Consider the following 26,642-nt stretch of genomic DNA (forward strand, 5'->3'; position numbering starts at 1 on the left):
CCCATGGGTGTTTGACTTAGCCTTCTTCTCCACGCCTTTTTTTTTTTTTTTTTTTTCCCTATATTTGGGCCTTCACGAGAGTCAGATCAGATCATGTTTGTTTCCTCATGAAAATTCAACATCAATTGACAAAAATGGAAGGCATCATCATCTTTTGAACCAGCATTGAGTCAATACTGGATGGTTGTGATCTTCTGACAGCACTGCATTCATCTGCAGTGGAAATTTCTGGATGAGTTTGAAAAAACCGATGTCAATCGCAAGTCAATGAATGAAGTTAATTCTTGCCTCCAAAAATGCAAGTTGAAACACAACCATGAAAAGAAACTGAGATTTAAAACGACCAGGAATGCTTTTTCTGGGCTTGAACTCATGTAAGACTAAATTCAGCTATCTGACTTTCAATCTGCCACTCGGATACCTAAAGACGCAGGGGCGGAACTAGAGCAGTGGCCAGGGTGACACTGCCCTTCTTTGATATCTGATTGGATGCAACCTCAGGTCACTGCAGGTGGAGAACATCAAATTCCTTACCACCTACAAGGATCACCAGTGTCACTACATCAGTTTTAAGTCGTGTACCATTGAGTCATCCTTGAAAAAATATTGACATTTAGTTGCACATTTCTCAAAGAGCTTTTGTTCATATTCAATACTACTAATGTTATGTAAGGCTATTAACTTTGTTAGCCTGAAGCTACACGGAAGTGTTAATTTAGTTATATGGTAGTACTAGATCACATCTTATTTAGTTTTCGGCTTGTGTATTTGGGGACTCCACATCAATTCAGTTAACAAAGACTTTCACATCAGAGCTGAAAAAAGGGAAAAGAGGCAAAACACAGATAAGGTCAAGATAGACACCAGCCCAAAATCAGCAGCCCAACTAGCCCTTAGCACAGAGCTAACCAGACAAGTCATTGTGATCAGACACAAGAATCCAGTTTACCACCATCACCATTACAAGTGGGAAGAACAACTGTTTCCCACCACATCAAGTTCCACATACTACAGCCGGAAACAACCAGCTTAACCTTTCTGTTGCCCATGTTTCTATAACAAGACAAAGTTATCAGAGCAGTGTATAAGAGTGTGTGTTAGTGATTAAAACAAAGGTTTCCTTTCTTGGCATATAAGAACACAAAATTTCTTTAATGCTCTTTATTTACTTCCAAAACTAAAAGCAACAAAATTAGAATTTTGACTTGGACAAGAACATATGATGGCTACAAAATCCAAGTTTTAAAGAATTTCGCCATTGCTTTTTATTTGAAACTTTTTTGCATTGTTTTTCTACTCATGAAGCACCTGTATTTTAAATCAATTTGATTTCAAGTGCATTTATTTAAGATAAATGTATTTTCTTTGATACTTTTTTGGAGGATGATGCTAAAAAAGTCTTCATTTTCAGCCGACCGTGATGAGAACTGGCTCCAAAGGCTTCCTGATGGGTTGATTTATGAGGTCAAGAGGTCTTGACAAAACAGCAGTTTCTAAAGCTGTGGGAGTGAGAATAGTCTGGTTATTATTGCATTTTTGTTTAATGACTGCTCCTGTTTCAAACCTTTAAGGTCACATTCTCACCAGCTTTTTTATTCAGATCTTAGTTCATGAAAATCCACTTTGCACATTCACAATATCCCCAACAAATAAATTGTGCTTTAAATAAAATAAGTGCATCTGCCTAAAACGCAGGTCTCAGTCCCCGTCAAGTGGACCACACACAGGAAGTGTGTGACAAAGTAGAATGGATCATGGTTTCAGTGCATGGCATTGTGGGTAATCACAACAACAACAAAGGCACGTGTGGCATGAAGGCAGCTCTGGATGGGAGAAATGGTTTGCAGTCAGATGTGGAAGAATTAAGGAACAGTTTAGACAGAAATCTGATCAACCCATAACCACTAGGATCTAAAACTGCTGTTTAGATGATATATACAAAAAAACAAAGTTGTTCTGCAAAAGGAGAACGGGTTTTTTTCTTCCTTGTGTCTTGTTTTTTTCCTTCTGGAATTCTTAATGCAGCGCCACCTCTGTTAGAAAGTGAAACTCTTTGTTTAAAAGGTCCGATTTGTTTGAGTAGAGCAGAACGAACACAAATTTGGTCTGAAAGGATTGCAACCCCCGAACTGTGTCCCAAATGAGGGATGAATCTTTCAGGCTATCCTGGTGTAAATGCTCCATCAAACATGCATTCAGAGATTTTGTTTGTTTTTGTTTTTTCATTTTTCAGCCTTTTTGATTTGTGTCGTCGGTTTGCTTGGAAAGTTCGCTTTGTTTATGGAAATGTGAACGCACCAAACAAATTCGGATTTGGATTTAAGAAGCGGACTCAATCCACCTACAAACACAGGCCTCAGTCCATTTCTGGCGGACCAAATACCAGAACCGGACAACAAAGTTCGCAAAAAAAGTCACTTCCTGTATTTGGCATAGCGTTGCATTGTGGGTAAATATATAGCGATGCCATTAAGAGTCCTCTGTCCCGTCTGTCGTTCATACTGCGTCCATTGTTCCTGTTGTGGTTCCTGCTCTGACCTGTGCTGCAGTGGGTGTGCCTGTTTCCCTGGCAATCAAGTCCACACCAGGTTCTCATCGGGTAATCAGCAGCAGCAAGATAAAAGGCCAGCTCAGTTCACCAGTCATCGCCTGATTGTTGTTTCATCTGTGGTAACAGCTCTCGGCCATTGCAGCATTTCTGCTTAAGAAGTTAAACTGCTTGTTTCACAACTGTCTGTTCTGTCACCAGTGCATGAGTCTTGCCTGCCTGCCCGTCAACCTGCCTGCCTGCCCGCCGACCTGCCTGCCTGCCCGCCGACCTGCCTGCCTGTCAACCAGCCTGCCTGCCCGCCAACCTGCCTGCCTGGCCACCTACCATTCTGCCCAGGAGAACAATAAACCTGTCCTAGTATCCACATCCAATCTGCACTTGGGTCCTTGTTTGTCCTACACTACAACAGAACAATCAGGCCATCAGGTATGGATCCAGCAGATTCTAACCCAGAAGGCGCCGCCGGACAACTTCAGCAAGCCCTATCCGGTCAGAATGCTCACTTAGCTCGACATGAGCAGATGCTTCTAACTTTGGACCAGAATTACCACACCATCCTTACGCAGTTGTCTCAACTCACCAGTCATGTGGCTGGTCTGGTACAGCCTGCTCCCGATCAGCAACAGGTTCCTGACTCATCCAGGCATCCTACCGCTTCTGCCACCCCGGTAAGAGAGACACACATCCCGGACCCCAAACCTTATGCCGGGGATCTGGGTAAATGTAGAGGGTTCTTACTCCAATGCTCACTTGTGTTCGACCAGAAGCCCATCACTTATGCCAGTGACAAATCCAAGATCTCCTACGTCATCGGACTTCTGGAGGGCAAGGCTTTGTCATGGGCAGAAGCAGCGTTTGATCGGCAGGGTTTCAGGCACATGTCTTATCCAGCTTTTATGGATGAGATGAAGAAGGTGTTTGACCATCCAGTGAGAGGGGGCGATGCCGTTAAGCGGCTGATTAATCTCCGACAAGGAAAAATGAGTGTTGCTGAGTTTGCTGTGGATTTCAGGACTGCGGCTGTGGATTCGGGCTGGAATGATCAGGCTTTTTGTGGAATCTTCACAAATGGTTTAAGCAGCCGGCTTAAGGATGAGCTTGCCACCCGTGATGCATCAGATTCCCTGGACGACCTGGTCTCCCTCTCAATAAGGCTGGACAACCGCTTACGGGAGAGAGACAGAGAGCGGCAGACTCGTTCTGAGCTGTATTTTCCCGGCTCCACCATCGGAGCGGTCCGCCCTTCCCTTCCTAGCACAACACAGTCCGAGGAGCCCATGCAGCTGGGCCGAGCTCATCTGTCCACGGAGGAACGACAGAGGAGGAGGGACACCGGCGTTTGTTTTTATTGTGGAAGACCAGGACACCAGAGAGCTGTCTGCACAGAACGGCCAAAAGATCTGGGTCGTCAGTAGCTGTGGGAGTACTGACGACCACCACTCCAAAGGTAATTCCCCACACAAAGACACTCATTCCAGCGGTGCTATATGTCAAGGGTTTCTCTCATCCAGTACAGGCTTTAGTGGATTCTGGAGCTGAAGCGAACTTTATTGACAAGGAATGGGCTGCAAGGATTAATCTAGACCTGGAGTCTCTCTTCCCTCCTGTTTCTGCCCGGGCTCTGGATGGTAGCATTCTTTACTCCATCACCCAAGAGTCTGTTCCGGTTAAACAAATTGTTTCGGGAAATCACCAGGAGTTTATCAGTTTCTTTGTTGTAAACTCACCAAATTCACCCCTGGTTTTAGGACACCCCTGGTTATCGTTACACAATCCCCATCTGGATTGGACTACTGGGAGGATTATTAACTGGAGTTCTTATTGTCATGCAACTTGTCTTCACTCTGCCGTCCCATCTGGTATAACCACTACCAGTCATTGTCCCACTTCTAAGGATTTGTCAGACATTCCTCTAGCCTACCATGACCTCGCTGAGGTGTTCAGTAAAGAGAGGGCCCTTTCTCTTCCTCCTCACCGACCATATGACTGCGCCATAGACTTGTTACCTGGGGCTCCGTTGCCAGCCAGTCGTCTGTACAATCTTTCTAAGCCAGAGACTGAGGCCATGGAGAAATATATTTCGGATTCGCTGGCTGCTGGTTTAATTAGACCTTCTTCTTCCCCTGTTGGCGCAGGTTTTTTCTTTGTCTCTAAGAAGGATGGTTCTCTTCGGCCTTGTATTGACTACCGGAGATTAAATGCTATAACCATAAAGAATAAGTATCCTCTGCCACTTCTTGAGTCTGCCTTCAACTCTCTCCATGGCTCAACAATCTTCACAAAGCTAGATCTCCGCAACGCATATCATCTGGTCAGGATAAAAGAGGGAGATGAGTGGAAGACAGCCTTCAAGACCCCACTCGGCCATTTTGAGTATCAAGTCATGCCTTTTGGACTTTGTAATGCCCCTGCTGTTTTCCAAGCCTTAGTTAATGATGTGCTGAGAGACTTCCTGAACCGTTTTGTTTTCGTCTATTTAGACGATATCCTCATCTTTTCCCACAACCTCACCGAACATATACAACATGTCCGACAAGTCCTGCAGAGACTTCTGGAGAATCGCCTATTCGTTAAGGCCGAGAAGTGTGATTTTCATAAGAACACTGTTTCTTTTCTCGGATACATTTTTGAGAGTGGGCAGGTCCGAGCAGATCCTGAGAAGGTCAAAGCTGTTACCGAATGGCCAGTCCCAACTTCTGTCAAGCAGCTGCAACGTTTCTTGGGTTTTGCTAATTTTTATCGCAGATTCATTCACAATTATAGCCGCATCGCAGCTCCCCTGACAAGACTTACATCGCCTACAGTCCCATTTGTCTGGTCTGAGCCGGCGGCTCAGGCTTTTGTCAAGTTAAAGGATCTATTCACCACTGCTCCTGTCCTCCTCCACCCTGATCTCAACCATAAATTTGTGGTGGAGGTTGATGCTTCAGATGTCGGCGTTGGAGCTGTCTTGTCCCAACGATCCCCAGAGTCTCAGAAGTTACATCCTTGTGCCTTTTTCTCTCGACGTCTAACACCAGCTGAGCAGAACTACCATGTCGGTGATAGGGAACTCTTAGCCATCAAACTCGCCCTGGAGCAGTGGCGCCATTGGTTGGAGGGATCCAAAGTGCCATTCCTCATCTGGACTGACCATAAGAACCTGGAATACCTACAGTCTGCTAGACAAATGAATCCCCGACAGGCCCGTTGGTCTCTTTTCTTCAATCGATTCCACTTCACGCTGTCATACAGACCTGGGTCCAAAAACCAGAAACCGGACTCTCTCTCTCGCCAATTTCCACCCAAGACTGCAGTTTCACCTGATACCATCTTACCTGCAACCTGTGTTGTAGCCGCTGTTTCCTGGGAGGTGGAGGACAGGGTTAGAGAGGCCCAACAGCAACACCCTGACCCTGGCACAGGTCCCCGTAACCGCCTTTATGTCCCCAATTCTGTACGTTCCCAAGTCCTCCAGTGGGGACATTCCTCCCGCCTAGCATGCCACCCTGGTTCTGTGCGAACACTTTCTTTTCTGAGACGCAGATTCTGGTGGCCCACAATGGATAAAGATGTCCGGGAGTTTGTTGCAGCCTGTACGACGTGTGCACGCAGTAAGTCATCGCATCAGCCACCTGCAGGATTTCTTCGTCCATTACCTGTTCCAAGCAGACCCTGGTCGCACATTGCTCTGGACTTCGTCACTGGTCTTCCAGCCTCAAGAGGTAACACCACCATCCTCAGTAGTTGATCGCTTTTCCAAAGCTGTTCACTTTATTGCCCTTCCCAAACTTCCTACTGCCAAGGAGACAGCCAACTTACTTGTTCATCATGTCTTTCGGCTCCATGGTCTGCCCACAGACATAGTATCAGACAGAGGACCCCAATTTACATCCCAGGTATGGAAGTCGTTTTGTCACTCACTCGGGGCCACTGTGAGCCTGTCGTCTGGTTTCCATCCCCAGACCAATGGCCAGGCTGAGAGGTCTAATCAGGATCTGGAAACTGCCCTGAGATGTGTGGCTGAGTCCAACCCCTCCTCCTGGTGTGACCATCTGGACTGGGTAGAGTATGCTCACAACTCCCTTACCTCTTCTGCTTCAGGCTTATCACCTTTCGAATGCTCCCTGGGATATCAGCCGCCCCTGTTTCCAGCACAGGAGGAGGAGGTTTCTGTGCCGTCGGTCCAGCTACACATCCGCCGCTGCCGACGGATTTGGAGGAAGGCTCGAACTGCGCTCCTTCATGCCTCCGTACGTACCCGCCGCATGGCGGATCGTCGTCGGACTCCTGGACCGCATTACGCACCTGGCCAAAAGGTTTGGTTATCAGCAAAGAACATTCCATTGCGTACTGATGCCAAGAAGTTGGCCCCCCGCTTTTTGGGTCCTTTTGAGGTTGAGCGGATCATTAATCCCACCGTGGTCAAACTGAAACTCCCCAGTTCCATGAGAGTCCACCCTTCTTTCCATGTCTCCCAACTCAAGCCTGTTTCCTCTAGTCCTCTCGTCCCTCCTTCCAGACCCCCTCCTCCCGCCCGGCTTGTGGCGGGTCGCCCTGCCTATTCTGTCCGGCGTCTCCTGGATGTGCGGCGTCGGGGTCGTGGCTTCCAGTTTCTGGTGGACTGGGAGGGGTATGGTCCTGAGGAGCGTGCCTGGGTTCCGCGCTCATTTATTCTGGATGCCTCCCTGGTCCGGGATTTTCGTCGTGCTCATCCGGAGAAGTTTCGGTCGCCCGGTGGCTCTCGTGGAGGGGGGGGTACTGTTGTGGTTCCTGCTCTGACCTGTGCTGCAGTGGGTGTGCCTGTTTCCCTGGCAATCAAGTCCACACCAGGTTCTCATCGGGTAATCAGCAGCAGCAAGATAAAAGGCCAGCTCAGTTCACCAGTCATCGCCTGATTGTTGTTTCATCTGTGGTAACAGCTCTCGGCCATTGCAGCATTTCTGCTTAAGAAGTTAAACTGCTTGTTTCACAACTGTCTGTTCTGTCACCAGTGCATGAGTCTTGCCTGCCTGCCCGTCAACCTGCCTGCCTGCCCGCTGACCTGCCTGCCTGCCCGTCAACCAGCCTGCCTGCCCGTCAACCAGCCTGCCTGCCCGTCAACCAGCCTGCCTGCCCGTCAACCAGCCTGCCTGCCCGTCAACCAGCCTGCCTGCCCGTCAACCAGCCTGCCTGCCCGTCAACCAGCCTGCCTGCCCGCCAACCTGCCTGCCTGGCCACCTACCATTCTGCCCAGGAGAACAATAAACCTGTCCTAGTATCCACATCCAATCTGCACTTGGGTCCTTGTTTGTTCTACACTACAACAGTTCCAGTGTATATCTGCAGGATACTTGCATAAGACTAAATTAAAAACCCAAAACAGCGATAGTTTTGTGTTCATGTTCAACTCATAACAGAGTTTTCTTCTTAACACGGGTCTTGTCCTCTTTTGCTAAATACTAATGCAGCGCCACCCTTTGTGGGAATGGGGATCTAATATTCTAATAGTTCGGCAGGTTTGACCAAAGTGCTGCATGAACGTGAACTTGGTCCACATGGTTACACCCCCCAACAACGGAGGCGAATCCCCAGTCAGATTGAGTCTGGTGGACTATCCTGATGTGAATGCACCCCTTATTGATTATGGAGTACAGTTAATTTTTCAAAGCTATCTAATTAGAACTAGTTTATCAGAATTAGCAAAATATTGCTAGTTGTGTGCGAATCCACGTCAAGTACAAATATTATTGTGAGAGTCTGTTTTCTGCTTTTTAAATGTGTTTGTGAGCTGAGTTTAGGAGCAGATACACAGTCGTCACTTTGTTGAAAACAAGACGGCACAGACAAAACGATGGTGTGTGTAACAAAAAACCTTTTTACGTTAACTTTGGTTTTGTCTGTTCTTTGCTCTTTGTTTTACTTTTGTTAGTTTGCTTTTTCCAATTACTTCTCCGGATAGAGGTGACAATTTAAATGCATCTTTTTTAAAAATGTATTTATTTGACAGGGACGTAGCATATCAAAATAAGAACCAACTTCTAAATTTGCCAGATTTAGCCAAAAGGGTAGTTTTCATCCAGATCTTACAATGGCTTCCTGGAACGCCAAAATAACATAAAATAAATTTTAAAAAAAAATCAACCATCCAAAATCTAAACGATAGTTATCAGTTAATAGAATAATTGCAATTCTGATCAGTTTCTGAGACCATCCTTTGAATTTGTGGGGGGAAAATTATTTCAGGAAGTAAAATCTGAATTATTTAATGGTATGAATGAAACCAATGACAGTGGGTTGCATTAACTTTATTCTGTGAACATCTTTGAAGTGAATCATCCTGAACTTTGACTCAATAAACATTATCTAATTTGAAATACTTATGTTTCCACAAGAACAGAAAAACATTATTATAGTTTTTTAGTTTTAATGTTTTATTTATATTCTGGTTTGTGTCCAGTTAAACAGTTTAAAGGATTTTCTGGTCATATAATTCAGGTGTCGAGATAATGTACATTTCTTTTCAGAAGTATAGTTTGAAGGAACAACTTTTTGAAAATCAATAAAAGAATAGATTTAAAGTTTTTGCTTTAAAGCATGAATGAAAATAACAGTACAATCGTTTTATCTGGACTTTGTTTGGTAAAATATTTGTTTGGTGTTCTAATGTCAAACATTAAACACGGTAAATAAGCTCTGCATAGCAGAAGTCAATATTCTGTCGAAACGTCTAATAAAACAGCAGCCGGTGGCCGCGTCTTTCGCTCCTTCACTAATTAACTGTTTGGGTCTCCAGGAGTCAACGACGGTGACCTCTCTGCTCTTTGACCTTTTGTAGCTGCTATGCTGTAATTGCCATGTCGGAGTCTGAGGCAGGTTAAAGCGTGTTCTGAAAGGATGGTGATAACGCCTTATCTAACACACAAAGAGAGAGCTCTCCCACACTTTCTCCAGTCGGAAAATACACAATCAGAAGCACACAGCCGCAGCTTTAACTTGACACACTTCAGTCGCTCACTCTCCCCTGCATTCCCGTTTGCAAACGCGCTTCCTGACTTCTCTCTGCTTCTCTTATGTTTTAACCTCTATCTCGTGTAATGCGAGTCTGACGTGAACGCAGTCGCGTTTCCATCTCTTCAGAAGACATTCGTTTTGATTTTCCTGGAAACTTATCTCTGCCCACTGCTACACTCAAACCCAACTTCATCCTAATGTTCAACAAAAATGTATGTCCACACAACATAACACATGAAACACACACACTCCCACTCAAACACACCCTCGCCTCTGAATGAGTAACATATCCCTGCCTCCCGCTCCGGGTCACTGACCACACTCTCTGTGACCTTTGAGTCATGATACCCTCACATTCCCATTGGCTGGAATGTGCTAAGCTGGAGACATTGTCATCAGTTTCAGTCCTTTTTTAGCTCCGTTACTAAGTACTGATGCTTATTCAGCAAATTGGTTCAGCATTTAATAAAAATGCCAATGCAAATGTGCTGAAATGAAATGTGAGTTTTTATTTGGAGACTTGGATCTTTGGTAATACAGAGAAACTTAATTTGCACGGTGCTTTAAATGCTTGGCGAGTTGTGTTGGTTTAAAAAATGGTGAATTTTAACGACATGAAATGGATTTTACTGGTGAATTATGTGTCACTTAATAACAGCTCATAAAATAATGCAAATTTGTTTATTAAGTGTGTTTTTTCTGACTGTAAATGTTTAGTAAACTGAAATGATAGAAGTATGCTGAGTTATTCATTGTTAAAGTTCAGATTTCAGCTCTGAAATTTACACTCTGGGGATTTTTATTTTGATAAAATTATGGTTAAAGTCAACGACTTTCCCTTTTCTCTGTTGACTCACTAAGTAAAACCAGAGAGGCACTCAGAAACATGCTCTGATATCTTGGTGTTGACACATCTTCATTGATGTTCCAGGGATCACTGGGGGGGTTGGCTCTTGCACCAACATACACCCTCACACAAGTGACCCCACCAGGGCTGATCAGGCTCCAGTGACGGACCAGACAGCGAACTTCTCTGATCTTATGTCTCTTTTTCCAAGTCTTTTCCCAAGTCTTCCAAGCCTCTCTCTGGACTGGTGATAGCTCTTTTTTCATTTCTTCAACACTGTGAAAATGTTGATGGCCTAAAACGACAGGGTTATGAATTTTCTTCACCCATTTCTCCATCCAGATGACTGATAGTTGCTAAATATCTGCATATTTTCAGAGCTTTGTTTGGCAGGACTCATACAAACCAACCTCCTTTTAGGAGCACATCTTACTTGGCAGATTTAGACCTCACATGAATCTGTTAAGCAAGATTCATTCTAGGTCTGAGTCTGGTCTGAACCAAATGATGTTTACTTGCAGGGTTGCTGCTGCAGGGTTGCTGAGGAACCACAACTGTTGGTTGTTTTAGGTCCAACAGTAAATGACAGTCTTTATTGAGATCAGACTGACTGCACATGATGGAGTTTAATGGTGGCTGTGCTCCAGTTCAGACAAAGACAGTCTTTTCTGGTCTTCCTAAATGGTGTCACCAATAATCTTCAGGACTTCAGTTGGTACCATCCTTCTCTCAATGCACATGACGAGATATTGAGACGTTCAAATTTTTTGTTGTGGTGTAACTACCATTGTTGTTACCTTTTGTGTTGAATGAATTTTTTGAGATGAGGAAATCAGTAATGCATCCTTCTACTTAAATGTCTTACTTTTATGATATTATATCACTGTAGCATGAACATATTGCATTTTCCATAAATTTCACCTGAAAGCCAAATATCCCGAACTTTTTGTGAGTAGTGTATAGTGTGTGTGTGTGTGTGTGTGTGTGTGTGTGTGTGTGTGTGCGTGTGCGTGAGTGTATATACATATATATGTAGGTAAGTATGTATGTGCATATACGTGTATGCATTGCTCTTTCTTTTAGTTTCTATGTTCTCTTTTCTGTTTTCTTTCTGCCCCTTTTCTATCCTTTCCGGTCGGGTCCAGCAGCATAAACTCTGTAATACAAGCTATTATCCCAAACAAATAGGAAAATAAAATAAGAATCAAGAAATACAACGGGATCATTACATCTATAAAAGTTCCCCTTGGCAAAATAAATTTGCTCAGCAGAACACAGCATCCAGAACATCAGTCTGCTTGCTTAAATGCTGAACAAGACAAGACAAAAAAAAAAAAAAAAAAGGAATTCTGAGAAAAATGTTGGAATTCTGAGGAAAAAGCCATAATTTTGAGAAAAATGTCAGAATTTTGAGATTAGGGTCAGAATTCTGGAAAAAAAATGTCAGTTTTGAAAAATGTGCGAATTTTGAGGAAAAAAAGTAAATTTGAGAAAAAAAGTAAATTTGGAGAAAAAAGTCGAAATTCTGAGAATTCTTTTCTTCAGTGGCCCCAATACATTATAGCAGAAAATTGTTTTGACAACCTTTTATGGCTTCCAACATCCGACCATTAAATGGTGCAGAGTTCGACTGGTCCTGATTCTGTTCTGGTTCCAGTAAAACCTAAGTAAGTGTGTGTGTGTGTGTGTGTGTGTGTGTGTGTGTGTGTGTGTGTGTGTGTGTGTGTGTGTGTGTGTGTGTGTGTGTGTGTGTGTGCGTGTGAAGCTGCAGTGCTGCAGAGATAACATAACATCCCTTTCTGTTTGTCACATAGTGTTTTAGCAAAACCTTTGATCCAAAGATGCTAACAGGCAAAGCGTACAACAGAGTAAATGGGGGTTTATTTTACTCGATTAATTTGCAACAGGTTTTTCTCTTTGTTTGTATTTGGGAGTGATCATAACTGAGCACAACAGACATAGACTCTGGTCAACAGAGAGAAAAAAAACAAATAAACATGCTCATGTATTTATTAGTTATGCACACTGTGAACAAAAGATAAATTTGTTATTTATGTTGTAATTTGCGTGCCAGAGTTTTAAATTACTTCATACAACAACGAAGTGAGCTGGTGTGTACTGCTGTAGAAACATTGTTTACTTAACACGTGATTATTCTCTCTGGCCAGTTGGCAATTAGCAGAGGCAACCTCAGATAAGTGATGACAATAAAAAATGGAATTTGCATGTTCTCGTGTATGCGTGGGTTCTATCTGGGTTCTTCGGCTCCCTCCCACCATCCAAACACAGTAATTTGATTACTCTAAATTGTCCCTTGGAGTGAGTGTTGGCATAAATGGTTGTTTGTCTCTGTGTGTTGGCCCTGTGATGGACTGGCAACATGTCCAGGGTGTACCCAGCATCTCGTCCAATGATTGCTGGGATAGACTCCAGCTTTCTCATGACCCTGAATTGGACAAAACTGTCAAGAAAATGGAAGGAAGGATACTTTCAGAAACACAGATTCCAAGTCTTTCCCATTATATTTTCTTTCCCGTGATATTTTCCAACAAGATCAAGGAAAAGTGTTTGGGAAAACATGATAGGTCTTGTTTTTTGTTTTGCATTGTATTTTTTTCAACAAATTGTGTTCCTGTTGGCTTCATCTAGTCGTGGTCTCCAGCTCTCGCTTGAGCTATTCGCCATCGACTGTGAAGCAGCTTGGAGGAGAATCAGCACCTCCAAACCGAAGACCATGGTCCTCAGCTGGAATAGGGTGGACCTTACTCCTGCCCTTACCAAGTTGGGAGTAAAGTCCTGCCCTTATCGAGTTCAAATCACTTGGGGTCTTGCTCACAAGTGAGGGTGCGGCGTCTGCAGTAATGCGGACTCTGCGCCGGTCTGTCGTGGTGAAGAAGGAGCTGAGCCAGAAGGTGAAGCTCTTGAGTTACCAGTCGGTCTACGTCCCTACCCTCACCTATGGTCATGAGCTGTGGGTCGTGACCGAAAGAACGAGATCTCGAATACAGGCGGCTGGAATGGCTTTCCTCTGCAAGGAGGTCGGGGGCTCCCTTAGAGATAGGGTGAGAAGCTCGGTCATCTGGGAGGGGTTCAGAGAACCACTGACCCTAGGTGAGGTGAGGTGGCTTGGGCATCCGGTTAGGATGCGTCCTGGACACCTCCCTGGTGAGGTGTTCGGGGCACATCCCTGCAGGGGAGACCCCTGGGAGGAAAACCCAGGACACACGGGAGGGATTATATCTCTTGGCTGGCCTGGGAATGACTTGGAACACCCCCCCCCCAACAGAGTTGGCAAATGCGGCTGGGGAAAAGGGAAGTCTGCTTGGGCTGCTGTCCTCATGACCAGACCAGAAGAAAATGGATGGATAGATAGATAAAGGTGTGTTGAAGCAGGATGCCAAAGGCTCCTGACCAAGTACGGGACAATGTGGGCATGAGAGCGTTTTGGTCTTCAGGTTATTCAACTGAACAAAAGACCTTTCATTTCATCTTTTAAGGTGTTGAAAGAATGTAAAAGTTTTGCAAAGATAATATCACAAACTCCTGCCAAAAATGTTTCCCTGCAGAGACAACATGGATTAGTTTGCAGTCGTCTTTATTGTTCCATTTCAGAAAATCTAATTATTTATTAATGTAGTGCATAACGCACCATATGCTGTCAGTTTAGTGTCTATTATTGTGATGCCCAAACTGCACCACCCTCTGTCTCACACGTAGGCATTGAACAGTAATTCTGTCTTCACGAAACAGCTCTTCATAACACATCACAGAGTATCAGGGTGCCTGGAAGTGTCCATTTTTTTGCGCTATAGCACCAAAGCCTCCCCACAGAGATTTCTCAGTGCGAAACAAGGACTTGTGCCGAACTGCTAACAACACTTTCAGGAGATAAGAGTACAGTTTGAACCAGTCTTCATCCATATAAAGGAGGAAAATGTCAGCGTCTATAATATGAGGATTACAAGTGGATGATGTGGGAAGATCGAAACTGCATCAGGGTCCATTTTAAACCAAAGTCCTGGGAAAATTATTTTTTGTGCAAGATATGCTGATTAAAACAATAAATTATGGGTAGAGTTTCCAAGACACATAAACAGGATCAAAGACTATTTGATGGATTGCTTTCGGGCTAAAAACACAGCTGTTTTACAGTTAAAAAAAAAATCAAAATGGTTCTGCTTTCTTCTTTTGTTGTCGATGATTTTACGGTAAGAGCTTGAATTTCTCATTTAATGTTTACTGTCAGACCATAAACATCAGTCACATGCAAACTCTGGGTTGTTCTGAGATCTGCAGAAAATTAAAATCACTCCAACAGGAAGGAGAAAATAATGGCAAAGCATATATTCATGTTTATTCATATTAACGATGTCCATCTTTGCCTTTAACTGGGTGGTAACAAAAAGTGAATCAGATCTCTGTGAAACATTGATTAATGCCTTTTGGTCTGACTTTGTGTGATAAACACTGACTCATTACGCGACTGCAGTTGGCTTCAAGTCCTTTGAGCGTGGCACTGTGGGTTTTCTGAGTAACGAAGCTTGAATCCTACTGACGGGCACAAAAGGTATGATTCGGCTGTCTCTGACTCAGATGTGAATCAGCAGCTAATGTAACAGCTCTTTGGATGAGGAACAATTTGATGGAAATCAGATATTTACCTCAGGCTAGAGATTTAAAGCCCTTTTCAAAGGAAATGTCTATTTCTAAACTAGTTTGGCTTTTATAGCATTGACAGGAAAGTTATAGCTTTGCAGTATGAGTTTTAGAGCCCCGTATTTGACAGATGTTTAACTGAGGCAACAGGTTAAAGACCTGTGTACAAATCATGCTAATAATTACCACATACCAGAGCTAGCGGTTGCATTTCAGAGGCAAAGTGCTGTGCCTCCCAGGAAAGGAGCTTCTAGCACCTTTTATTTCTTAGCCTTTTTTTTTTTTTATTCTGGTGATGTTTGGTACTGGGAAATAACATGTTTGTGGCTGACCAGGTCAGATACAACTCTAAACTCTTTTTTTCTTCTTTTTTGGAGTAAATTATTTAATCCTTTAAATTTATTAAAAAAAAAAAAAAAAATGGGTAAGAAAAATATTTATTTTTTTTTATTTAATGAGGTCATCTGAATTCTTCTTTCATAGAACGCTCCATTGTATATCAAAGATCTCATAGTTCCATATATCTCCAACAAAACCCTCGGCTCTCGTGCTTCACGTCTACAGGTGGTTTCTGGATTCTTTATATGCAGAATGAGCACAAGAGCCTTTGGCTTACAGAACCAGCTCCCAGTTTGGGTCTGGGAGGCAGACCTGTGATGAAACGAGACTTTTTTGTCTGATTGTCGTTTATTATTGTGACTCGTTAAATGAAATCTGAAAAACCACATATAAATATTTGGGTTCTGTGTTCACCATATGTCACCATATGCCCAAAATTAGGCAATTTTTTTTTTTAACTTTCCAAAATTTATTACCATCACTGGAACATTTTAACTTTTGCAGTGGATTGTGGAGCGAGACCAATCTGGGTGGCAAGATGTTGAATAAGTAGTGGCCAACAGGCTACTTTTAGCTAATAATAAAAATAATAATAATTATAGCAATAATAATCATCCATCATCATCACTGGAGTCTCTGATAGTATTTAGGTTCATTTTGACACGTCAGTAACGTGACTGTGTGTATAAAAGAAGCATTAAAAAACCTCTCAGATATAAATATCCATAAATTGCATTTAATAACTGAGGAGTAATTTCAGAAAACTGGTGTTTGTAAAATTGCAGGCACTTAGAGCATCCTACTGGCTACAGTGTGTAAAATATAGATAAAACTAAGAATCAGGAGGAATCCCTGTGCACACTGAACAAGGTCAAATTTAAATCCTGTGATCTTCTGGCCATCAGGCAGAACTGCAATAAAAACAGATTTCTCTGCTGGAAATCACTGCGTGGGTTCAGGTACACTTCTACAAATCCCTGTCAACATGGTTCACGTTGCATCCTGGAAAGAAGAAGCCTCTTGCGAACCAAACCCAGGAACACAGCTGTCTTCAAGTTCCCAACTTTGTCATTTTAAGATTTTTTATTTGGCTGTTTTCCATCATTAAGGAGGTTTTTTTTCTTCTTTTGAAATTTTCTTCATACTGAGACTTTTTTTTCCACCATTTATGGATATTTGCAGCTTTCTGTAATGTTTAACGGTACTTTTGGATAAAAGTGGAAACATTCTTTCCTGGCAGTACATCTGTGCCTGAAGCATTTCACTGCTAGTGTTTAAAATGATCATTTCAATCAGCTTTTGTTGAGGTAATGAGGAAAAAGAAACCACTGTGGCTGCCAGGGAACGTGCTGTCTCACAGGTTTAAAGCTCAAAAGCTTAAAAAAAACTTAAAGAAAAAATAAACTCTTTTAAAATACACTCACACAATGTAGATGAGTCGTGTCTGTCCAACTGATGTCTTGTTTTGAGGCTAATTTTGTAAATTTGTGTCAGAAAGAAGCTCTTCGGTGTGTTAGGCAACTAGTTTTAAAAGAACATTTACGTTCTCAGTCTTTTCCGCCAAAACAAAAAGCTTCTGGCCACGCCAGCGGCCCTGCAAATAACTGCATACTCGCTCTTTTACAGCTGGGCAGCCTGGTTTTCAAATGACCTCCTCGGTAATGACAATAATTATCAGAATCTGAGTCCTTAAGCAAGGCGTTTTTGGCTCGCATCGTCCATTTCACTACTCAGTCCAGAGTCTGTCATCATTAGGTCCTTTGGGAGGCTCAACTGGCAAGACGGCTGCAGGTGTGTGTGTGTGTGTGTGTGTGTGTGTGTGTGTGTGTGTGTGTGTGTGTGTGTGTGTGTGTGTGTGTGTGTGTGTGTGAGAAAACAAAATTAAGTCCCACTATGTGAACCAGAGAAGGCAGCTTGGCTTAGTGCCAGGCAGTCAGATCTTATCACCAGTGCCGCGACCTCGTGTTGTTGAAATATTTCTCCAGAATGAGGGTACATTGTGTGTGTGTGTGTGTGTGTGTGTGTGTGTGTAACTGCACATTTGTGTGAGGGAAAAATGGGGATTTGACAAATGTGGCTTTAAGCTGTGAGTGTGTTTTGGTTTTGCTATGAGGGGGAGCTTTTGAAAAAGCTAAGAGAGGGTGTGTTAAGTGTGCGGCTGAGGGGGTGTGCGACCGTGATATGCATCTGTGTTTAAGCATGTTAACGTGTTTGTGTAATGACATGCTCTGCTGTGCGATTATATCCACAGATAACATGCCTGCTGATTTTCCGTGTATCCTCCAGGATTAATGTAACACAAGATAAGTTGAAAAAGAAAAACATGAAGTTATAAATGACCGATTTGGTTATAATGATATTTTTAATGAAAGATCCAGAGATAAAGGCATTAAAAAATTATTTAATAAGCTGAGCCAATAAATTCTCTTTAGAATTACATTTAAAGACAAAAAAATAAATATGACTGAAATATAAATAAATTCTTCAGGATTTAATTTAATTCCAGTTAATAGTTGGGATATCGCATGATATCAGGCAGGATGCCGGGAGGCCACGGGGCTTTGTCAAGTCCCATCTTTTCCATATTTTTTTTATCAGATCTTGCCATGATCTGTGTTGTTTTCTTCCCTATAATGCAGAACCTGTCTTATTCAATCAGACAAAAACTACCTGAAACAACAAAGAACAGTTTTTGCTCACTGGTGGGACATTTTGGGGATTTTTACAGTTTCCATTCATCTGTTTCTTGTTTTGCATTCACATCTTTTCAATGCAAATAAAAAGTGACAATAAAAACGGGGCTAACAGAAACTTAAACAATAATCTAAACAACTCAAACATTCATCTTACCATAAAAAGTGTAACTATTGTGCTGATGGGTTGGCTGATGCAGGTGTTTGCTGAACGGTCTGCTGCGGTGGATTCATACAGTCATTAGGAAGTTAACCAAAACCAAAGCGGTTTGTCTTCCATTTTGAGTCTTTAAGGCTTCACTACTGAACTCTGTTAGATTTACACACTTTGGCAACCCCTAAAAAAAGGCAGTTTGTATCCTGTCTCTTCTCTGAGCTCTCTCCAGCCAGTAAAAGTCAACCCCGTGTTGACTCCTGTATGTCAGCCTCTACTTTTCGCTCTCTTTGCTCCTTTCGTTCTCAGATAATGTTCTCTTGGATCTCTTTACTGACTATGTCACGGTTTCAAGCAGAAGTGTTGATATCCGGTTGCTGGTGTGTGAAGCGATGCCATGAAGGCAAACACAGCTGTTGCACAATTCAGGCTGAAAAAGAAAGTTCTGGTATGTCTGTTTTACATTACTACAATACTACTCGGTAAAAAAACTTTATCATCTGACCAAAAATATAAGGTTCCACGGTCCAATAAAGGTAGATTAAAAACATCAGTTGATTCTCTAAAGTTCCTTATTTAGTTTTCAGAGACCTTTGACCACAATCTTCTGTTTGTCTGATATTGTTTGTGCAACCTAAGTGTGTATTGTATATTGTGTGAAGTCCTGTCATTCTGTGAGTAAATATTGATGGTTTTTGGTGGTAATGATGTAAATGTGTTCAACATTCATGTGTTGTAATGTTTGTACAAACATTGCTGACTTACAAAATAAATTTTAAGAGACATTTCTGACTGACTTGGATTGTAAATTTAGTTTCTCAGCCCAGGATGCTGCAGAACAGCAACAGCTGCAGGAATGTATGACTGTCTGGATCATTAAAACAAGTCAGAAGCACAGAGTGTCAAGGCTGGAAGCATATAATGCTGCTTTAATATAGTGACTTTCAGCCATCTTGAACAAGAAATGTGTTCCTGATGTTGAGATGGAGGCGCTTCTGCTCTGTCTGCAAAGGGCAGCGTTGTCATTGATTATTGTGTCTTTGTAATTCTCAAAGTTTCATGGAAAGCCAACAGGTTTGCTGGATTTGTCCACCCTACTCTGGTGGACATGCAATGATTTGGTGCATTACCATCATTAGTGAGGAGTGTGGAGCAAATATTAGATGTGTTGAATGAGTGGGTAATCCAGTGGTACATCAGATGGGTTATCCTGCAGCTATCCTCTGGATAAAACGCTTAAAAACTATCAGAATCTACAGAAATAAGAAGAAAAAATTAGGTTTTGGTTGATGTTGGTCTCTACTGCGACAAGTTGCCAACAAAATCAGCTTTTCTCACAGACATGATGCCAAATTCTAATTTTTAATACGACATGAGTGATAACTTTGTTTGTGAATCAAATAAAAACTTGTCATGCAAAATTATTGATTGCAAAAAATACTGAACACGCATAGTTTTTGCATTTACTCAGAAATATTAAAGCCCAAATAAAAACATCAAATTTAAGGAATTTACTATTACAATGATACTGAAACCCCCTGAAATGATCTTGGGACCCCCAGCTGGAGAAAGGCTGCTTAAAGGAATGGCACTTTAAATGAGCTAGTTGTCTCTTTTAGGTTTAATCTACTGGGAAATGCGTCCAGTTCCCATCTCACACCTTGTGGCCCCAAATACTCCTTACCCATATCCCCATTTTTCCATTCAGTCCGAACATTAGTCTGTTTTGATTGGACTTCATTATTTAAAACAGTTTTAATACCTTGTTCAACTTGCCGTTAAGATACCTTAATAAATCCTAATTCCTACATCTGCGATCCCCAAGGTTCTCTCTCCTTGTCAGCTTTCAGCCGTGGCTCACAATTTTTTGTAACGGGAATTTTTATTGGAATAAAAACAGGAACCACTTCAGTGGAAAAACTCTAATATAGGTTTGTCTTTTAATTTGTCACCTTCTTATTGCAATTTTAGTTAAGGCTTAATAATGTCTTCATTTAATTTCACCTCGGTGTTTAATATGACATCATATATTTCCTCACATATTAAGTGTCAACATTTGTCAGTCTGTGACCAGATGGAAATATCTGTTAAACAAAATTGCTTTAAATAAAGATTAAGAATGATATTGATAATTAGCATTCAGCTTTGCTTTTACATTTCCTGATATGCATTCCCTTAAATATTTCTGTGATTTAAAGCAAAACACAAGTTTTATTCCATGTTTAAATGAATAGTAATAACAGGATATGTTTCTTTCCACATAACCGTGATAGCATTCATGTGTACCAGAGGGTCAGTGTTAGCCTTTTTTTTTTCTTTTTTTTTTTTTTTGCAGCTGTTGCCTTGAGCCCACCACAACAGGCTAATGGATCACTGTCAGTGTCCTGTAATTACTGGGATATGACTGTGTCATTATAGAAATACCGTCCCTCCTCCATCATTCCATAGGGTCAGATGCATGTGTGTGCATGTGTGGGTGTGTATGCTTCTGCTTGAGTGTCCACATAAACAATAACCCTCAGTGTGTCCATTTGTCTGCTAACGCCACTATTTATGTTTGGTCTCTGATTTGTTTGATCAGTTTCTGAATATATAAGAGTTTAATGTGCACATTATTATTATTATTATTATTATTATTATTATTATTAAGGAAACTGTCATTTTGCCTAAAGTACTTCTAGGAAAGCTGTAAATTATATGTAAAAGTGGAGGAATGTTTTAGTTCACTGCAGAAATAAATTACTCCAACACGGTTAGTTCAGAGAGGAGACGATTAGCAGAGCAGCTCTTGAGTTGACATTCCCCCATTTTTTGTTCCTCATCAGGTCCGACATTTTTTTTAGAAATGTCGGACCTTACCATATATATATATATAACTTTAGCAAAACAATATCAAAAAATGAATACCTACATATTTGTTTAGCCGCACTTTCTTTTATATCCTTTAAGCTACTCGTTGGCAAGCCCAAACAAATTTGTTTAGCACAAAAATTACAGCAAAACCATCTTTCAGCTTGATATAATACAGGTCAGGACAAGGTTAAAGAAATAAGTAGAACGTACTCGTCAGAATCAAAAGATTTGTGCAGCTCTTTGCTACGATTCTGCACTGAATTATCTGCACCCAAGATGATAATATGGGATAAGTCGTTTCCTGTATTTAACAAAGGACTATTGCAGGGAGGGAAAGGAACCAAAAACAAAAACTGCTCTGCTTCTTGCGCAACATGGCAGCACCTGCATCCACCTGCACTCGCAGCAGTCTGACTTGTATTTACTATGACGTCCCCCACTGTTTCCTTTCTTGTGTTGCTCTCACTCTCGGACATCTGCTAAATGCCTGTCGTCGCAGTAATGTGTGTAAGACTTACTGCAAGTGTTTTGCTTTGCACACTTACTACTTTCAGCTTGTCTTTAACTATTTTACATGTTGTTGTTGTGGCCTTAAAACACACCGCAATTTGCAAAATGTGCCTAAAGTGGCTGCTTGTTTACTCTTATTCCCATTATATCATTTGGAATAATGAATGATAAGCAGCTGAAGATGAGGAAATTTTGACAGGAACATGAAGTAATTTTCCTTCTGAAGAAAGAAAATGTAAGCCAGCTTTGATGAATGATTAAGCAGAGATCACAGCTCCAAGATTATAACAGTATTAAGAAAATATATCAGAGTGACACAAACATGTTGTTTCGCTCTAAACTGCAGACATACTTGCACCAACATACTAAAGGTCTCCTCAGTGAAAACAAACACGCTGTAATTAATGAGCATGAGCTGCAGTCATTTATTAGGCTGCCACTATTGTCTCTGAATTATTGGAAGTACTTTGCATGAAAAATATGTAATGTCAACGTGTCAATAACCAAATATCAGCTGTCAGCGGAAAACGCTTGCAATTACTCCTCAAAAGCGCAGGTTGAGTTGTGACCGTGCGTCACTGGCGTGTCCTTCGCCTCTAATGCTATTTCTGTCCCGCCTGGCAGTGTTCTGAGTGTTGTGCTGCCAAACACTTCTTATATATTGTCTCCACTGCAGCAAATAATCTGTGGACCGAAACCAGAATGTGAATCACATTTGACTGGAAACATTAAAGTCTGTTGGGATTTTTTTGGATTGCAAAACAAACTGTTTCTGAGAGGAGAGTTGTGTGTGTCCCCACTCTGCCAGACCCACTCAGCTGCTCATTTGATGATCTCTTTCTCTCGTTTTTCTGTTAGATTTGGATCCTATTTCTGCTCACACTCGCAGCCTCTCTGTTTGCGGTCATGTTCTCACCAGTTTTTTTTCTGTTGAACAAGCAACTATGTTGAAAGCGTTAAAATTGAGTGGTTGAGGGAATCTTATCAGGAGAATTTATGTTACACAATGTGTTTTTTTTGTTTGTTTGTTTGTTTTCTTTGTGTTTGGTTGGTCATTAGGCCAAAAGTTTGACACCTCAAAGTTCCTGTTACCCAAAGCAAAAAATGTTTTTCATTTTATTTTATGTGTGAAGTTATATACATGAAGAGAAAATTCATCTCTAAAGCTCTTTAATTTGTTAAATGTCTCACTTTTATATACTTTTTTTTTCCTTCTTACTTTTTTTAAAAACTTTTTTTTTTAACTTTTTTACTTAGAGAACCCTGGTGACTGTGATTCTTTTACATCCATTGACACTCTGGATGTGTTTTTTTTTTTAGCTCTATTTTAAATATATTTCTGTAAATATAGAGGCGATATTTAGTTTGTGCACAATTTTAGGGGAAATGGAAACACAGCTAGACAAGGAAAGTGTATTTATTTAAGGTAAGGCAAGTTTATTTGTATGGTACCTTTCACGTACAAGACAATTAAAAGTGCTTTACATGAAACATTAAAAGCATTAGAGATGGTGTAAAAACAAACAAAAAAAAGCATAAAAGAAAACACAAGTCGTAAAATCACAGTAAATTTAACACAATTCAACAAAGTAATTCATAGCGCGTTACAAAGACAACAAAACATTAGAAAATAAGAAGCATGATTCAACATTAAAACAATAACATTACATAAAGAATAATGCAGATTTGGACTTGAAATAAACTTGAAATAGCTTTGAAGAGCTAAAGACTTTTTTTTTTTTTTTTTTTTAAAAACAATGGCCATGGACTCCACTTAACAGCATTGTAGCTCTCTGGAAATTAAAACATGTTTTCACTCCCAGGGTATGACTACTAAACCCTGGACATGACCCACTGATTCGGTTCTGGATGCAGAAGGAACCCCAGAGTATTACTTTTGGACCTGCAGGGTTTCCTGAGCTGATAATTTAACATGTAGTGGACATGTCAGGAAGGCAAAGTGTAAAATGTCAAAGCTTTCTGCAGAACAATGTTTTACTTTCAGCTCCAACACCTAACGAGAATGTTCTTAACTTTTGTCAGATACTGTTCGAGCATGAAGAAGCTGAATGATATGGGAGCAAAATAAGGACAAATCCAGATGTGCTTCAGGGTCAGATGTGCAACCTCTTCCTTTCTTCCAGTCTGTGTTTGATCAGTGTAAAACTGTTTTACTATCTGTGTTGTTTCTTGGCACAGCTGCTGCATCACCTGCAGAAGCAGAGGATGATGGGTAAAACCCAGCTCTGAAGCAGAACGAGGAGCTTTTGGTCAAACATCAGCAACGTGTTGGGAATTTAAATCGGTTGACTAAAATAATCAAAGCCCACAAAGCAGAAGTATTTACGTAAGTATTGGTATTTATAGATCCTGTAATGTGAATTAGAAATTACAGTTGCATCAGACGGACATGGAAACTTTCTGATTTGTTGTTTTTACAGAGGCTCGCGACCGACCTGTTAGCTTAGCTTATAGCTGAACTTTTTCATTTTGTTTCAGTCTTACCTTATTTATTTTATCATTGCTTTCACAGCTTTTTACTTATTTAAACTTCATATTTAATTGTATTTGTTTCAAATACTACCTATTCACGTGGCTGTTTTCCTTTCATTTACAGTTTTTACCTATTTGTTTTTTGTTCTTTTTTTATCTTATTGGTGTGATTAACTCTTCCTTATGGAGATTCATGCATCTTGTGTGTGTTTTGTATATGAATGATTGAAAGAGCTATTATGATCAGGTGTTTTCATGTAGAGCGCTTTGTGCTACTTTTTGTTTTAAAATACTTTATAAACAAAATTTGATTTGATTTACAGTTTATAGAAGGAAGAACAGGAAATTACTGTTGTCTTAACAAGTTTCTTTTAAGGTTTTTATGTCCTTCAAAATGTTCAAAACAAACATGACCTTCAGAAAAGTTGCTGAAGAGTTTCTGGCACAAGCTCACCTACTTTCCAGGTGTGCAGAGAGGGTAAAAGTCTAAAGAGGTCGGAACTCCAGCTACGGTTTTGGTATATTTAGTACAACTTTGTTTGACCGAGTTCCAGCTTGCAGCCTTCATAACGGTCAGACAACAAAGTTATTCTGCTCTCGGTGTTGGTAAAGTTCTGACCTTTTCATGAAAGAACTGTGAGGGGGAAAAAATCTCATTTGTTTTATGAGACAAACTGCAGCGTCAGATGATTTTAGCATTTGAACAAGCCCAGTGCATTTTCAAGACACTTCTTTCTAAACATTCTTGCGAGATTTTGCTTCATACTGACATAAAGCTTCACACAGTTGCTGCAGATTCATGATGAGAATCTCCCGTTCCACCTCATCACCATGAGAATCTCCCATTCCACCTCATCACGATGAGAATCTCCCATTCCACCTCATCACCATGAGAATCTCCCATTCCACATCATCATGATGAGAATCTCCCGTTCCACCACATCATGATGAGAATCTCCCGTTCCACCACATCATGATGAGAATCTCCTGTTCCACATCATCATGATGAGAATCTCCCGTTCCACCACATCATGATGAGAATCTCCCGTTCCACCACATCATGATGAGAATCTCCCGTTCCACCTCATCACGATGAGAATCTCCCGTTCCACCACATCATGATGAGAATCTCCCGTTCCACCACATCACGATGAGAATCTCCCGTTCCACCACATCATGATGAGAATCTCCCGTTCCACCTCATCATGATGAGAATCTCCCGTTCCACCACATCATGATGAGAATCTCCCGTTCCACCTCATCACGATGAGAATCTCCCGTTCCACCACATCATGATGAGAATCTCCCGTTCCACCTCATCACGATGAGGATCTCCCGTTCCACATCATCATGATGAGAATCTCCCGTTCCACATCATCATGATGAGAATCTCCCGTTCCACCACATCATGATGAGAATCCCCCGTTCCACCACATCATGATGAGAATCTCCCGTTCCACCACATCATGATGAGAATCTCCCGTTCCACCTCATCATGATGAGAATCTCCCGTTCCACCACATCATGATGAGAATCTCCCGTTCCACCACATCATGATGAGAATCTCACGTTCCGCCTCATCATGATGAGAATCTCCCGTTCCACCACATCATGATGAGAATCTCCCATTCCACCACATCATGATGAGAATCTCCCGTTCCACCTCATCATAATGAGAATCTCTCGTTCCACCTCATCATGATAAGAAACTCCAGTTCCACTTCATCATGAGAATCTCCCGTTCCACTTCATCTTGAGAATCTCCCGTTCCACCACATCATGATGAGAATCTCCCGTTCCACTTCATCATGATGACAATCTCCCGTTCCACCTCATCATGATGAGAATCTCTCGTTCCACCACATCATGATGAGAATCTCCCGTTCCACCACATCATGATGAGAATCTCCCGTTCCACCACATCATGATGAGAATCTCCCGTTCCACCTCATCACCATGAGAATCTCCCGTTCCACCACATCATGATGAGAATCTCCCGTTCCACCTCATCATGATGAGAATCTCCCGTTCCACCACATCATGATGAGAATCTCCTGTTCCACCTCATCACCATGAGAATCTCCCGTTCCACCACATCATGAGATTCTCCCGTTCCACCACATCATGATGAGAATCTCCCGTTCCACCTCATCATGATGAGAAGCTCCCGTTCCACCACATCATGATGACAATCTCCCGTTCCACCTCATCATGATGAGAATCTCCCGTTCCACCTCATCATGATGAGAATCTCCCGTTCCACTTCATCATGAGAATCTCCCGTTCCACTTCATCATGAGAATCTCCCGTTCCACCTCATCATGATGAGAATCTCCCGTTCAACCTCATCATGATGAGAATCTCCCGTTCCACCACATCATGATGAGAATCTCCCGTTCCACCACATCATGATGAGAATCTCCCGTTCCACCTCATCATGATGAGAATCTCCCGTTCCACCACATCATGATGAGAATCCCCCGTTCCACCACATCATGATGAGAATCTCCCGTTCCACCACATCATGATGAGAATCTCCCGTTCCACCTCATCACGATGAGAATCTCCCGTTCC

General features: G+C 41.7%; 1 long non-coding RNA gene across 1 annotated transcript in view; it reads left to right on the forward strand.

The window, feature by feature from the left end:
* Positions 1–25,050, forward strand: part of LOC306758609 — a 58,074-nt gene extending 33,024 nt beyond the window's left edge. The window contains exons 2-3 of the long non-coding RNA XR_013771382.1: positions 23,619–23,688; positions 23,775–25,050. This is a non-coding gene — a long non-coding RNA (uncharacterized lncRNA). The remainder of the gene's footprint in view (positions 1–23,618; positions 23,689–23,774) is intronic.
* Positions 25,051–26,642: the final 1,592 nt, after the last annotated feature.

Source organism: Telmatherina bonti (genome assembly GCF_933228915.1).
Source record: "Telmatherina bonti genome assembly, chromosome: 7".
Classification (NCBI taxonomy): domain Eukaryota; kingdom Metazoa; phylum Chordata; class Actinopteri; order Atheriniformes; family Telmatherinidae; genus Telmatherina; species Telmatherina bonti.